Source organism: Pinus tabuliformis, chromosome 6, assembly GCF_031772625.1.
Source record: "Pinus tabuliformis cultivar Carrire ecotype Pingquan chromosome 6, CPIR1, whole genome shotgun sequence".
Lineage (NCBI taxonomy): Eukaryota > Viridiplantae > Streptophyta > Pinopsida > Pinales > Pinaceae > Pinus > Pinus tabuliformis.
Window position 1 is genome coordinate 100,021,957 of NC_142292.1, and position 17,290 is coordinate 100,039,246.

Consider the following 17,290-nt stretch of genomic DNA (forward strand, 5'->3'; position numbering starts at 1 on the left):
AGCTCTGATACCAAATGTAGGTTTTGACCCCATATAGAAATTACCTGCATACAAATTCTAAAACACAGAAAATAAACAATGCGAGAGAATAACACATAAAACACATATACAAAGAGATTTTCCCCTGGATCCCAAAACTGGGACTACTAGCTTGATTTTTAATTATGTTCCTTTCAATGTTACAATACATACTTGTACATGCCGAAGCATCCAATACCATGGGCCGAAAACCATCGCGTCCAAAACCATGGACTGAAAACCATCGCGTCCAAAACCATGGACCGAAAACCATCGCGTCAAAAACATGTGCGAAAATCATGCACAAAACCATAGATGGGTCCACCCAAACTAACATAGGTTCTAAAAGAGTGGGGTTACCTGCACCTCTCAAACCCCCTATGACCCCCCCATTGTGCAATCGGCACAATGAAGTGGGGGATCTGCCCCCACTCTAACCCCCCGGTTAACTACGTGGGCTAGTCATGGAAAGAAATAACACAACCCAAAATAGAAGATAAGACGAAGGGTACCTTAAATGCTCTTGCCATAAAGAGTACATTTATAAGTTATGAGTTTCTCAGGGATGTCAATTGAAATTTCTATTCCATCACTTTTGTGTGAAAAACTTGGGCCTTTGGCATTGTGGTGATTTAGGGTTTATTCAGTGATGTAGGTTGTTCAATGCTAATTCCTACAATGTTGAAACAAGAATACTTAGGCTTCATCTTCCATTTCGCTTTTAGATTCTGAACAAGATTCCATATTTCCTTGTCTCTTGTTCCTTCATTCATTTTTACCTAGAGAGCATTTAAATGACAAGAACCTGCTACAATTTATTCTTGCTATCAAATATTGCTTTCAAATAAATTTAATAGATTTTCTTTCGCTTAATCCATAAATATGGTATCATTACACCATACTCTAGTACACATGCTTATAATTTCAATAGTACTTTCCACTAAGGCCTGAAAAGATGTCTGACACTCAAGTCTTCATTAAACAAATATGGTGGTTGATTTCATTTAAACATGAAATGATCTCCAATCTACACAGTAACCACAATAAATTTGATTACCCTTAATTACCTATGTTAACACTTAAAGTACATGGATTAATGCTTTAATTGCAAGAAATGACACTTATGTTGTGCCATGATGGGAAGTCTCTTTTGTTATATATGAAATACTTTACTTTTTTTTATTAATTCTCGAATTTAGCACTTTATGATGAGTTGTACTAGCTGTTGATGTGGACAAAAGATATAGATAAGATGCTAAAGTGTAACCGTATGACAGTGAGATCAAGATGAATAAAGTACATATTACAACTACCATTTTTCCCTGTTTGCGGAGACATGTCACTCACTCTACAAACTATGCTTACCATAATCACTACTACCAACTTAAGTTAACTAAAAGATGGAAAATGTTAATTTTCATGTTATTCGGCACACATATTTTCCCATTTTGTGGAAACGATTAAATGTCAATCAACCTACCGTGGTGTGGATTAACACATATTAAAAAATTAACTAAGGCTTAGTACTATAATTAAGAAAATCTCCCTTGCCAGTAAATGTAAGTATTTTATGCATTTATTGGGTGAGTTGACGCATAATCAAGGCATTGATAATGTGCTTAATAGCATTTACTTTGAAGCATTATGTAGACCATTGTGGGTAAAGACATAAAGAAGGTGCATAAGTCTTTGTAGCTAGTATCCATCCTAGCAGATTGAAGAAATAAGAGGTGTTTTCACGTACAAAAAAAATAGCATTTAGTCTGAAGCATTGTGTAAACCATTGCGGGTAAACAAATAAAGATGGTGCAGATGGCTTCGTAACTAGTATCGGTCACACCATATTGTGGAAATGGGAGGTGTCACCATGTACAAAAAATAGTGAGGTATGGATTGTGCTACTATGCATCTATCCCACTTGTTTATTTCATAGGCTATCAAGATGTTCACATATCAACATATCGAGCCATCATACCTTAAAAGAAAGTTTGTACCAAAAAGAATGAAAGGAATATATTTCCATTCTATGAACAAAAACTTCTTATATTTTTATGTTTTAGAAATAGGTTGAAAATTTTTAACTATTTGCTTAATCAATTTTAAAATTGATTTAAAAAAAAATTAAAATTATTTTAATCTCATTTTAAGTTTTCCAAATTATTAAATTTTTCAAATTTTTAGATTTTTAAACAAAATTCAGTGGGACATTTACGGAATGTTTTTCCATATTTATAAAATTAAATTTAAAACTTCATTTTCATTTAAGGGGATTTGACATAAGATCATGTTATTAAAGTTACTTGGTATTATAGGTTCATTACATCATGTTTGAAGACTATATAATCTAACACAAAACAAGGTCCACATAAATTCTTTACATTGGGTTGTTGATTTGAGACTTAATTATTTTATGTATCATTAACACCTCATTGTTAGAAATTAAACAAGTCTTTGTTAATTGTTGGGAGGGATGACTAGGATTTCACGAGTGTAATATGTGGATCAATTATAGAGACACACTAACCAAGTAGGCAACAAAATTGATCATGAAGTCAAGTCTAAAAATAAGGTTAGTTATAATATTTGTAACTACTTGACACACTATCATGTAGAAATAGATATGATCATATGGTCTAATATAAAAAGTGAAGAGTGATGCTTGATCTATTATAATAAAAGACTATCAATTGCTAGTTTCACTACCACTTTTCTCTTCTTCCCGCTTTTATGTGTATGCTTGTGATTTATTTTGTATATTATGTTGTGACTATATTACTAAAAACTTCTTTGAGTAATAATTTATATTACAACATTAGTTCCATTGCAAGTAACATATGAAACAAACTGTACAATAGTTGTAACACTCCTTCCCACCCTACTTTTACTATCTCGGGTTGCGGACACTATTACTTAATGAATTAACCTAGCCTATAATGTATAATATGAATATGGCTTGCAAGAATCCTCTTCTTACAACTTCTTCAAATCTCAAAACAAATTCCATCATCTCATTTAGCTCATCAAGATATTTTTAGCGCTATTCACTTCAAAACATTAGCATTGTGTTGCCAAGGCATTGCATGTGAATTCACCAACTCTAGAGTCTTGACCATTAGTCTCTATGTGTGTGTCTTTTGCAGGATATTGGCTCTTCAGGTACCACTAGACCAGTTCTCTTCTCTCTCTCTCTCTCTCTCTCTCTCTCTCTCTCTCTCTCTCTTTAATTTGCATTTTTTCACTCTAGTGTTATTGTTCTCCTTAGCAATATTGTTAATGTCATTCCCCCCCATAAAAGCAAGAAACTCGAACAAGTTTCCTTCAATTGCGAAATTGTGGCCACTATGTGACCAGATGACTTGTATAAAAAAAGAAAATAAAACATCACCATAGAATAAATTTTCTACCTACTGTGTTCTCAGTGTAAAACATTTGTTGATGAAATGTTATCTTCAACTAAAGTAATAAATGCAATTAGACACACATTTCTATCCCAATATTTTGAATTTCCATGCTTATGGCACATTGCAATTTTTATTTTATCCAACATAATCAAACACAATAGAGCTAGAAATTTCTACTGAGAATATCTCATGCTCCACTTTTGTAGCTATATTTTTTCATCTAATTATCTTTAAGAAGTAGTGACACTTCAACAATAAGTCTGGTCAGTAGAAATCGAATGGGTGGAGAAAAGTATTGCTAACACAAGACTACAACAAGAAACTAAAAAATAATAAGACAAGACTTTGTAAATTGCGATACTAACTAGGAATATAGTGTAGGAATTTACAAGGTAAGTTCCTTAGATAGAATACCAAAGGACACCGCTCACAAACAGATCACAAATCAATACACCAATATTCTTGATGTGGTTAAAACCCTCAAAGAGGGAAACAGTCCACGGCTTGAGCCAATGCAGCCACTTCAGGGAATTTATTAATAAAAGAAATAAAATTTACGTAAGCTTCTCTCATGAACGATCACCCTACAAATGACCCTCCATGCTCTTTAAATGGAGATCATGGACCAATCGAGTGTTAAGCCACGGATCAAGTGTCGGTAATACCGAGGAGAGAATGAACTGTGAGATCACTTAATGTCTAGAACATATCGTGACCGTCAGATTGTAAGTTACAAAAGTACATAGTAAAGAAACACACTTTACCTAACTCTACGCTAGACCAAGTTATACTTAACTATTTCCTATGTTTCGGAATATCCTAACACCCCCCCCTTAAGAACAACTTGGGATAGGATTGAAGGATGTACAAATATGACACAATGAGAAGGAAGGAGGAAGTAGAGCCTATCCCCCCTTAGTGACAACTTCCCGAACTCCAACCATAAATCAAATTTTAGTAAACTTCGCCTCTGTGAGAGCCTTTGTAAAGATGTATGCAACTTGATCATTGTTTGAACAATATTGCACTTCAAGAAAATGGTCATGAATGAGCTTTTTGATGAAGTGCATGTGTAGTTCAATGTTTTTGTTGCACTGATTTTGGACTAGATCTTTGCATAGTTGAATGGCACTTTGATTATCACACCAAAGTGTAGTCGGATGTTGCTGCTGAAAGCCAAACTCTAACAAGATCTGACGAAGCCACAGGGCTTCCTTACTAGCTTCTATGGCGCCACGATACTTTGCTTCTACTAAAGAAAGAGAAATGGCACTTTGTTTCTTACAAGCCCATGTAATAGGTCCAGAACTAAGAGTGAACACATAACCTGTAGTAGACTTCGATCATTAGGGTCACCAGACCAATCGGAATCAGTGAAACCAACGATAGAGGAGATTCTTTTGAACTGTAATGAATCCCAAACTGAATTGTACCTTGAACATAACGAAGTATTATTTTAGCTTCTTTCCAATAACTTTCATGGAGGTTTTGCATAAACCGAGCAATAAGGCCAACAAAAAAGGAAAGGTTAGGACGAGTATGGGTCAAATACAAAATTTTTCCTATAGGTTGACAGTATAAGGTAGCATCAGCTTCAAGGGAAGTACAAGTGACTAAAAATTTGACTCCAGAATTAAAGGGAGAAGGGGTTGGCTTAGAGTCTTCCATGTGAAAGTGGTGTAGAAGATCACAAGCATACGTGGACTGGGAAAGGGAAATAGCTTCCTTGGTTTGCAAGACTTGAAGACCAAGAAAATAATGCAAGTGTCCTAAGTCTGTCATTTCAAACTGCTTTTTAAGGCTGGACTTCACATGGTTTATAAGGTTGGGATCACTACCAGTAAGGATAAGATCATCAACATAAAGAACAAGAATGATAAGAGACTTACCCACTTTCTTGGTGTAGATAGTATTGTTAGAATGACACCTAGAAAAACCAATATCTAAAAGAAAGCTATCCATTTTAGCATACCAAGGCCTAGGGGCTTGCTTGAGACCATAAAGGGATTTCTTAAGCCGACATACAAGGCTAGAGTCAGTTTGTATAAAGCTAGGAGGTTGTTCCATATAGATTTCTTCATGCAAGTCCCCATGCAAAAAGGCAGATTTAACATCCATCTGATGGAATTCCCATTTGAAAGAGGCAATAAGGGAAAGAACAAGGCGGATAGAGTTCATTTTGGCAATAGGGGAGAAGGTTTCAGTATAGTTAATGCCTTCAACTTGTGAAAAAACCTTAGCAATAAGACGAGCTTTATGTTTATCAACTTTTCCATCTGGTCCATACTTGGTTCTGTAAACCCATTTGCATCTAACAAGTTTTCGTCCCTTTGGAAGAGGAACAAGATCCCATGTATCATTTTCCAATAATGAACGATATTACTCATTCATAGTTGTGTCCCAATATGGATGGCCTGAAGCTTCAACAAAGGTGTTAGGATCATGATTCGCTGAAGCTTGAGCCAATAAATAAGAGGCTCTATCAAATTGAGAATGTGTACATCGTTGATATGTAGGATCACTAACAAGAGCACCTGCTGCATCCCAAGTAGCACAGACCCATTTTGGAAGCTGAGGAGCTGAAGGAGGATCCTAAGAAGGTGGGGGTGGATTGTCATCCTCGTTGTCATCATCTGAAGAAGAAATGCTTTTTGAAGTAGAATGGATAGAGAGAGGTGGCAGATCCACCAAACTAGGCTCATAGGCTAATATATTTTAAGAAAAAATTACATCTCTTCTAATGATAACATTTTTGGACTTAAGTGGAATAATTCTATATCCTTTGACATCTTCAGAATATCCAACAAAAATACATTTTTCACTCTTAGGTTCTAAAGCTTTATGTTTCTCATCTGGAATATGGGCCCATGCTTCACTTCCAAAAACACGAAAGTGACTTACATCTAGTTTAATTGAGCTCCATGCTTCTTCTGGAGTGATATTCCTTAAAACCTTAGTAGGAGTGTGATTTACTATGTAATTTGCACAGTTAATTGCTTCTACCCAAAAATTAAGACTAAGTCCTTTAGATTGAAGCATACAATTAGCCATTTCCTTTAAGGTGTGATTCTACCTTTCAGCTACACCATTTTGTTGTGGTGTATATGGAAAAGTATGTTGCATTTGAATTCCATGCTCAGTGAAAACGTTGATGAATTTGTTGTTAACATATTCTCCACCATTATTCGATCTTAGCTTAAGAATTTTATGTCTAGATTGTTTCTCAACAAAGGCCTTAAAGGCCAAGAACATGTTAAATACTTCACTCTTGAATTTTAAGAAGTATACCCAAGTGTGTATGGAGAAATCATCAATGAAAGTTAAGAAATACCTGTAGCCAGAGAATGAAACAATTGGAAGTGGACCACATAAATCACTATGCACATGTTGTAAAGAGGTTGAGGCGTGCCAAGAGGCACGTTTTTCAAAACTATCCTGATGATGTTTTCCGAGTACAAATCCGAAACAAACACCATCTACAAGATACCATAGGAAGACCTGTCGCCTTATTTTCTTTACATAGATTTTGAAGGGAGCGGTAGTTTAAGTGACCAAATTGCTCATGCCAAAGTTTGCTCACTTCATCATTATGAGCAACAAATATCGAGGGAAGAGTTGATAACCCAAAGTTGTTAAACTTATACAACCTTGTAGAATCATCAGCAATGCCAGTAGCTAAAATATGTCTAGGATCTCTTAGGTCCTTAATTACAACATCATGAGGTGAAAATTCAATGCTTTTACCTTCACCTGAATGAGTTATCTGATGTACAAATAGAAGATTGCAGGATAAGGTTGGAACACATAATACATCATCAAATTGACCATTGTCTAGATGAATAGTTCCAGTCCCTACAACACTAAGAGATCTATCATCACCAACATATATATTTTTGGTGTTACAATCATTTAAAGAAGAAAACATGGCTTTGTTTTTGGCCATGAAATAAGAAACTCCAGAATCAATGAGCCACTCATGAGAATGAGAAGAAGAAGATACATTTAGTGCATAACGAGATTGAGATGCTTGACAACCACATGCAGAAAGTGTTATTCCTGAAGATGAAGTTGAAGTTGAAGAATGCTCCAAATGGATGTTATGCTTCTTCATCACTACTTCCAAGGCTTCCATCTTCTTAAAGAATTTGGATTCTAAGTGGCCATCTTGATTAAAAAATTTACAATGTCTATTAGCCTTATTCCCTTTGTTTTTATTTGCCTTATCATTTTGTTGAATTTATTTTTCATTTTAACACTGAAATTGCTTAGGACCCTTGTTTGGTTCAGGACCATTCTTTTTAGGATACTGCATCTAAGGATTCTTTGAATTTGGTTGTTGATGGGCGGCTAAGGCTTTCTTAGAAGAGTTTCCAAGATGAAGAAGACCAAGATGTAAGAGTTTTTCTTGTTACCTTATTAAAGAATCACAAAAGGAACCAAAAGAGGGGGACTTCTAGTCTTGTCCTTGAGAAATGAAGGCTTCTCTAGTAGAATGGAAAGTGGAAACAAACACAGAGTAGGTTCGTCCCAACTTAGTAAGAATGGAATAAATAAGGCTACCATCTTCTTTCTTAACCTTAACACCTTCCAAGAGAAGTCTAAGGGTCTTGAAGTTGGACAAAAGATCTTCAATGGAAGAAAAATTATTGGGGTCCAATGTAAGAAACTCATTTTCAAGTTGATGGGATTTAATTTCATTTTTAATTCCAAAAACTTTAGTGAGTTGTTTGATTTCTTCATTAAGGGTATCAAGTTCTGCGATATGGAATCTAAGGTCTGGAGAAATAGACATCCCTATTAACCCATGTGCTTGATATTGCCTATTTTCCCATTTGGCTGCCTTATCTTCATCTTTAGGTTTAGTTTCTTGGCTCGAGGTTATTTTGCAAAGACCTTTACTTTTAAGTAAATCCACAATGTAGGACCATCATTGGAAGTAGTTGGTACTGTCAATAATAACTTGGCATGGACTTTCCATTTTTAACAGAAATTAAAGATGTAGATGTTGAAACTAAGTGTTCCAATGGAAATATCTAGAAAAATTAGGCTGATTAAAAGAAATGGCTCTAAAAACGGCTTCCGGACAAAGAAGTTATGGCTTTTTGAAGAAAAGTTGTTGAAGATGCTGACGAAGTGCGTGAATGTGCGTAAGTGAATGATAACGTTATATTTAAAAAAAATCCTCCCCTTTCTAGACTTAATATAATTAGCTCACTTTAAAAAAGATTTTATGTGACCCAGTTTTATAAATAAGTGAAAGTCACTTTTACAATGGTACATTATGCGCTACCCACTAAATTGTAACTGAAATAAAAGATAAAGAGACTTTAGAATTATAAGTGGCTCACTTTTTATAATGGGTGAGAACACTTTCACGTAAAGTAACTTTAAAACATAAGTTACATGTGTTTTTTGAAAAAGTAATTCAACAAAAAGAAAGACTTGAACTCAGGACCTCTATTCTCATAAAGTAACTTTGGACAACGTGAGCTAGTTTAAAATGTTAGTAATTTTTGGAAAAGTGGAAGGGTTTTTTTTTAGTCTCTAGAGCTTTGGGGTGTGTGCTTACTTGAAAAAGCCATTTTTGCCTACAAAACAAAAAACCACACAACCCAACACAGACATGCAAAAAAAAAACCAAACCTTATGGATTTGTTACGAAACTAGCTCACAGAAAGATAGAAAAGAGAGATCAACACCTTAGAATTCAGCCTCTTCGAGGGGGCAACCTCCTTTACATTACACAAATGAGAAATTCTTCGATGATACAAATGAAAAGACCTCCTTTCTATATATAGGAGTCTAAGGGGTCATAACATAATCAGAGCCGACCTAACAATAATAATGTAAGGGCACAATAATAACAATAGTGAGCTTCTATGTGGAACAATAGTAATAATATGGGCACTACATGGGTACATCAATATAATAAATGGGTTGTACTAATAAAAATAAGGGGTTACACTAGTAGTATAGGGGCCTAACATGCCCCTCTCCTTCAAAAAGCGTTGTCCTCAATGCTTGAGTAGTTCTTGATGCTTCTGTATAAAATTCTTGTCCTCCCATGTGGAATCTTTAGCAGGTAAGTTCTTCCACTTGATGAGATACTCTGAAATTGATCGATTTCGTAGCCGTTGGGTTCTTGTTTCTATGACTGCTCTAGGTTCCAATATGATTTTTCCTTCCTCTTCAATTTCTAGCAATATTGTTTGAATTGGGATCTTTTGCAACTTTTGAATAAGTGGCCATACTTCTTTGTCCTTCTTCCACTCATCCCTTGCTTTGTTTATCCAATCTGGTTGGATAATAAAAATAGCACAAAACAATGCTTCCACATCCTCATCCTTGAAGAGTCTTCCCATTCGGTAAGGTCGCCATTTTTTAAGTGCATGTAGTATTGCCAACATTTCCTTCTCATAAATAGCTTGCTTGAGATGTAGCAGTAAAAATACCCAATCACCTACGTCAAAACATTTTTCACTACGATGTTGATCTACATGTTGTTTCGTTTGATTTTGCACCGAAGTGGCGTTATCCTTTAAAAGTTGGAGAACTTGTTGTTTATGCTCGATGTGATCTTTCTTTGCTTGAACCTTTTTCTTCTTGATATGTCCTTCTATCTCTAGAGTTTGAGGAGTGGTAATTTCTTCCAATCCTTTACAAGATATGGTCGGATTCATTTCTTGATGCTCGATGTGATCTTTCACTTCTTGAACATTTTTCTTCTTGATATGTCCTTCTATCTTGATAGTTTGAGGAGTGGTAATTTCGACCAATGAATTACAAGATATGGTTGGATTCATTTCTTCTTTCTCGATGTGATCTTTCATTTCTTGCACCTTTTTCTTCTTGATATGTCCTTCTATCTTGAGAGTTTGGGGAGTGGTAATTCTTGCCAATGCTTTACAAGATATGGTCTGATTCATTTCTTCTTTCTCTGGGGTGGGGTCCTGGCATATATCCTCTTCTTTTGATGTTTCTTGATCCTTTTCTTCCTCCTCTTCATATTCTATGTAAAATAATTTCTTCTCAGCACACTTATGACCTTTAGTGCATTTGCTATCACAATTGTAACAAAGCCCTTTTTCTCTTTTTTCTTCCAATTGTTGTGGTGTAACCCTTGTAGGTTGTGGAAGGCTGGGAGAAACAAAACTTCCATCTTTATAGTTGTAAGGGGTATGCTTCCTGGTTTCCATAATTTTTCTTTCCACTATGTCACAAAGCCCTTTTACTCTTTCCAATTGTTGTGGTGTTGCTCTAAAGAAGGTGTTGCTCTTTGTATCCTCATAATGTGCTATCATCTCCTCCGTGAAAATTTACCACGTAACAAGTTGTTTACGAGAACAAAGCCATTCATACCATAAAAATTGATCTGGTTCTAAATATGAAGATGCAATACATACCTTTTGTAACAGTGGTACACCATGTAGATCAAAATATTGTTCCATCTGAAGTATCCAATTTACTGGATCCTTGCCATCAAACTTCCTCATCTTGCTTTTTCTTGATTTTAGGAGCTCGATCTTGAAACGACTATAACTCTATACTTTCAGATCTTTAAGTTCTGAAATTGTGACCTGTAGTAGCCCTCTGTGTCATCTTTCCAATGCCACCAATCTGATCCAAATTGGATTCTCCAAGAAAGAGTTATGCACAATCTCCCAAGATGACCTGATTATAGACCTTTCCAGAAGAGTGAACTTGTATGAAGTGCGATGTCTCACTGTTTCGACCTTTGGCTCTGAAAAATATATAGAAGAAACTACAGTCCAACCTCTTTTTGTACCTTCTTATGAAATTTCAATCCAATGCTCAGAGAGAAAGTTATGACGATTTTCCCTAGGTCACTTGCTTGGAATGTAATTCAGGAGTCTGCAAAAAGACCAACTTCCTCAGATCATATCTCCGCAAATATAGTGCGAAAAGATCTTAAATTTGGGCCCGAGATTCAGCGTGATTTCTTCTCAAATGGGTTTTTTTTTAGCTTCTGAAACGTCGTATAAAAAAAGTTATAGAGAAAATGCCACAATGACTGGTTTGGAGCAGCAAAACCCTAGAATCCAAAGCTCTGATACCAAATGTTATGAAACCAGCTCACAGAAAGGTAGAAAAGAGAGATCAACGCCTTAGAATTTAGCCTCTTTGAGGGGGCAAACTCCTTTACATTACACAAATGAGAAATTCTTCGATGATACAAATGAAAAGACCTCCTTTCTATATATAGGAGTCTAAGGGGTCATAACGTAATCAGAGCTGACCTAACAATAATAATGTAAGGGCACAATAATAACAATAGTGGGCTTCTATGTGGCACAATAGTAATAATATGGGCACTACATGGGTACATCAATATAATAAGTGGGTTGTACTAATAACAATAAGGGGTTACACTAGTAGTATAGGGGCCTAATAGGATTGAAGTTAGCTTTCGTCGTAAACTAAATATTTTCCTCAATGTTTCTGATTTTTCGAGATCACACTAAGGTGCAACGGAAAAGAGCATACGCATGAGAAAAAACCTTCATTTCTATTTTTTATTTTCCTAGATCGCACAGAGTCACGGGGCAAAGAGCATATGCAGAAATGAAAGGTATAGATCCGGTAATAAAAAATAGAGAGCTAAATAAACCAAAATAAATAGAGAGATGAATAACTAAAACTGCGAATAAAGACTGTATACCTCCGGATCTTAAAAATGACACAGCTAGGGCTACCGGAAACCTTTTCGCGTGAAACGAAAGGGGTTCCTCACTGGAATAGATGCTCCTAACACAATAGAGTAGTTATCTTGGCCCGAAAGTAGTCAGAAATAGTAGATCTAAGAAACGGCAGTTAGATGCAGTTCTACCAGCTTCAGATTTGGATCACCCACGGATGCGGCCCTCAAATAGCTCCGATACCATGTAGGAATTTACAGGGTAAGTTCCTCAGATAGAACACCAAAGGACACCGCTCACAAATAGATCACAAATCAATACACCAATATTCTTGACGTTGTTAAAACCCTCAAAGAGGGAAACAGTCCACGCTTGAGCCAACGCGGCCACCTCAGGCAATTTATTAATAAAAGAAAGAAAATTTACAAGTTCCTCTCATGAACAATCACCCTACAAATGGCCCTCCATGCTCTTTAAATAGAGATCATGGACCAATTGTGTGTTAAGCCATGGATCAAGTGTCGATAATACCAAAGAGAGAATGAACCGTCAGATCACTTAATGTCTAGAACATATCATGACCGTCGGATTGTAAGTTACAAAAGTACATAGTAAAGAAATACACTTTACCTAACTCTACACTAGACCAAGTTATACTTAACTATTTCCTATGTGTCGGAATATCCTAACATATAGCTTCAATATAGTAATCTTCAATTGTCATCATACTATTCCAGGGGAAAAGGAATCCATTTCCCAGAAGCAAACAAATTATCTATGCCCCTTTTTTTCCCTGTAATTAATTGAGCAAGATTAGCACATGAAATTTCCATTTAGAATCTTTGAAGCCATTCTATACATATTCAAATCAAACTTAATGTTACTCATTCATTTTTCCTTGATCCAGACAAAACTGAATATGCTAACCTTTTTTTGAGCTAGAGAGTTCTGTAATTCATAGTGTCCAAAATCATTGCTTATTGTCATGACTACTTTTTTTAACGACCAGGAAACATACCTATATTTGATCAGAAATCATATTTTTTAGAATATATTCCATTCTTTTAATTCAAAGCTAAATTTCCTTCCAGTTTATGACATTCAAACAAACCAGAATCCTTTTCCTTTAATAAGTCACCGTTGTAAAATACTACTAAACGAACAAATATGTAATGAAGTTATTAGTGGTGGAATACTAATAAATCACAAGTACAAGTAAGAAATAACACCACTCTGTCCTAAGCATGCCAAGTCTTTATCCTCTTGGTTGGAAATATTACTTCATGAAAACAACATATTTGACAAAGAGAACTTTTCTAAAACTAGCAAATGTCAATGTATCAAACAACATTAACATTTCTATTGGCATGCCCTCAAAATGTGTGGAAGTATCAAACAAGTGTAGTGCACTTCCCTATACACACTCCTCTCTCTTCATGTGTCTTTGTAGGAAGCCCTCAAGTTCGATATTCCTGCAAGTACTGCTACAAATTTCTAGCTCTAAAGGCACTTAGATTTCAAATAGATGAATGTATTGTATCTTGGTTTAAATAATAGACACAGTGATAATATATCTTCCATGGCCCTAATCTAAAGAGAGTCTACATCCTTTCCAAAAATGCCAATTCTAGATGTAATCTAGGCTGGAAACTCTGATCTAAAAGCTTAGATCTCACCAAATGAAAGGAGAAAGCATCCCCATTAAAGGTTGCACAACTTCTCCTTTTCCATACAAAAAAGATGCCTGTCAATATTACTTTGTTCCATAAACCTCTGCAAGACTGTATGATAATCCATCCATTCCCAAGATAGAATTTTTCCTTTGAAGAGGGTTGACAAAGATGTGCATGCATTTTTCTATGTTATTGCTCGAACTTGATCATTGTTATGCTTTCTTTGACTGAAAATTCTATTTGAGATGTAAGAATGGTTTTAGGAATGCTTCATGTTGCAGTGGAAAAAATGTAGTTACTCGGAGTCATTATAAGAGGTAACTTCAGCATACTGGGTTTTATCTTTTGTAGGGTAAGGGTGTTTATCTCATATTTTAGAAGGTCGAAATCATTTCCTCTTGTGCTCATTTAATTGGAAATTTCTTCACTTATCCTTGTCCAATGTGGATACTAACTTTAATATCTAGTTCGTGATTGCAATATATCTACATATTGAAAAGGTGAAAACCAATAATTTTTATAATGCTCTCATGTACTAGAAAAATTGATAGCATGTTGCATACCATTGTATTCTTGCGTAGTATTGTATTTGTTGGTTGAGCTTTGAAAATGAGAACTATGGTTATATTTTATATTTCAATAAGGAATAATAGAGTACATCAAGAAGTATACAAACTACCTTTCCTACATAGTTAAGGAGTGATAATAAATCTTCTATGACCCTAATCTAAAGAGAGTCTACATCCTTACCAAAAATTCCAATTTTGGATGTAATCTAAGCTAGAAACTCTGATCTAAAATCTTAGATCACACCAAATGAAAGGAGAAAGCATCCCCATTAAATGTTACTTCTACTTTTCCATACAAAAAAAGATGTCTGTCAATATTTCTCTGTTTCATAAACCTCTGCAAGACTGTATGATAATCCATCCATTCCCAAGATAGACGTTTTCCTCTGAAGAGGGTTGACAAAGATGTGCATGAATTTTTTCTATGTTATTGCTCAAACTTGATCATTGCTATGCTTTCTTTGACTGAAAATGATATTTGAGATGTAAGAATGGTTTTAGGAATGCTTCATGTTGCATTGGAAAAAATGTAGTTACTTGGAGCCATTACAAGAGGTAACTTCAACATACTGGCTTTTATATTCTATAGGGTTGGGGTGTTTCTCTCATAGTTTAGAAGGTTGAAATCATTTCCTCTTGTGCTCATTTAATTTGAAATTTTTACACTTATCCTTGTCTAATATGGAAACTAACTTTAATCTCTAGTTCGTGATTGCAATATATCTGCATATTGAAAAGGTGAAAACCAATCATTTTTATAATGCTCTCATGTACTAGAAAAATTGATAGCATGTTGCATACCATTGTATTCTTGTGTAGTATTGTATTTGTTGGTTGAGCTTTGAAAATGAGAATTATGGTTATATTGTATATTTCAATAAGGAATAATAGAGTACATCAAGAAGTATACATACTACCTTTCCTACATAGTTAAGGAGTGAGAATATATCTTCCATGGCCCTAATCTAAAGAGAGTCTACATCCTTTCCAAAAATACCAATCTCACCAAATGAAAGGAGAAAGCATCCCCATTAAAGGTTCCACAACTTCTCCTTTTCAATACAAAAAAAAATAAAAAATGTTTGTCAATATTACTCTGTTCCATAAACCTCTACAAGACTGTATGATAATCCATCCATCCCCAAGATAGACTTTTTCCTCTGAAGAGGGTTGACAGAGATGTGCATGCATTTTTCTATGTTATTGCTCGAACTTGATCATTGCTATGCTTTCTTTGACTAAAAATGTTATTTGAGATGTAAGAATGGTTTTAGGAATGCTTCATGTTGCAGTGGAAAAAATTCATTTCCAAAATGACCACTCAAGACTTCTGCTGAACTAATTGTTTAGTATTCAATCCATCACTTCGAGGTGTTTGAAATTGCCCTGGCATATTTCCAGGAACAACACCATGCATACCAGGCCGAGAAACCATGATTGCATGTAGTTGTAAGTCTATGTTATGTTAATGTGTCATACCCAAGTTTACTTTTAACAGATCACAACAACCAAAAAACATTAACCAAACAAAAAGATATTCTTCCAGTGAATGGTACAACTAAAAAAAATCTGATAAAAATTTACCAACTTTGAAGAAATAAAAATATAATTGCATCTACTCATAAACTTGTATTTACAAGACTTGAATACAAGATGAAATGAAAGTGTGAGTTTCAACCATAGGTATTTTTTCAAAAAAATGTAGTAAAAATGAAAAATACCTAGGTCATGCTTCCAAGGCGTTCCATTAGACACAACTTAACATTGTGTAGTAGTTTTCACTTCAGCTCTAGACTTCAGTGCTTTATCAATCTGAATACTAGGAGGAAGCACTGGAAGAAGGGGACAACCTTCTCTAAATCGTTCCATCAAATAAACTGCAATGCAAAACTCCCTTAAAGAAAGCTTAATGTTCCCATCCTGGTTAGATAAATCCCAAACCTGCTTCAAAACCTCTACAAGATGCACCCAAAAGCACTAGAAATTAAAGTTAGGATAGTGTGATGGCAATGTTAGACAAACATTTCCTTCAGAGTCTCTATTAAAGGAAAATATTTTTTATAGATATGTGAATGATAACATGGATTTTGATGTAACTTCCAATCTCACATTGATTTTAAACATCATACATTATTGATTATTAACTATTAATTCTTAAAAATCCAAGTACCATTTTAGAAATGTGAAAGCACCTTCTTTATTTCGGTAAATAACAGAAGAAAATTCGATACATCGAGAGTTGGCTTAGATATCCATGCTTTCTCATATTAGCATAAATGCTAGATAACAGAGAATACTCTCCATCAAAATTACTGAATTCTACAATCACATGCAATTTTGATGTTTTGCAGAATGATCTACTTCCTTTCCTAAATTCCTACAAACAAATGATTCCCCCCTAAGCAACCATTTTGAGATCTTGGAAACATTATGTCTAGTATCACGATATAGATGTGCCATAAAGGAAGCTAAATACAATAGTTCACATATAACATTCACAAAGAATGAAAATGAACCCTTACAACTGTCTATCCCATTGACAAATTTGAATATTAACAACAACCACTTTAGAGGCCATGAATATGATATTAAATTAGGTATTTGATAAAGCACTGAAAATTTTCAATTACCTGACTGTTGCTGCCATGTTTTGTGCAACTTGTTGACTACATGTACTACAACCAATACAAAAACATGAAAGTGCTACCTGCTAATTCAGTTACCAAAGGAAGCAAGATTAGCACATGCAATTTCCATTTAGAATCTCTAAAATGACCATAAATATTCAAAGAAAACTTAATGTTACTAATTCATTTTTCTATGATGCAGACAAAATTGAATATATTATCCCATTTTTGAGCTGAAGAGTTCTGTCATTCATCGTGTCCAAAATCATTGCTTATTGTCATGAATGATTGTGAGACTTGGATGGTAAGACATTAATTATAATTGTGAAAGAAGCTGAAGTAAAG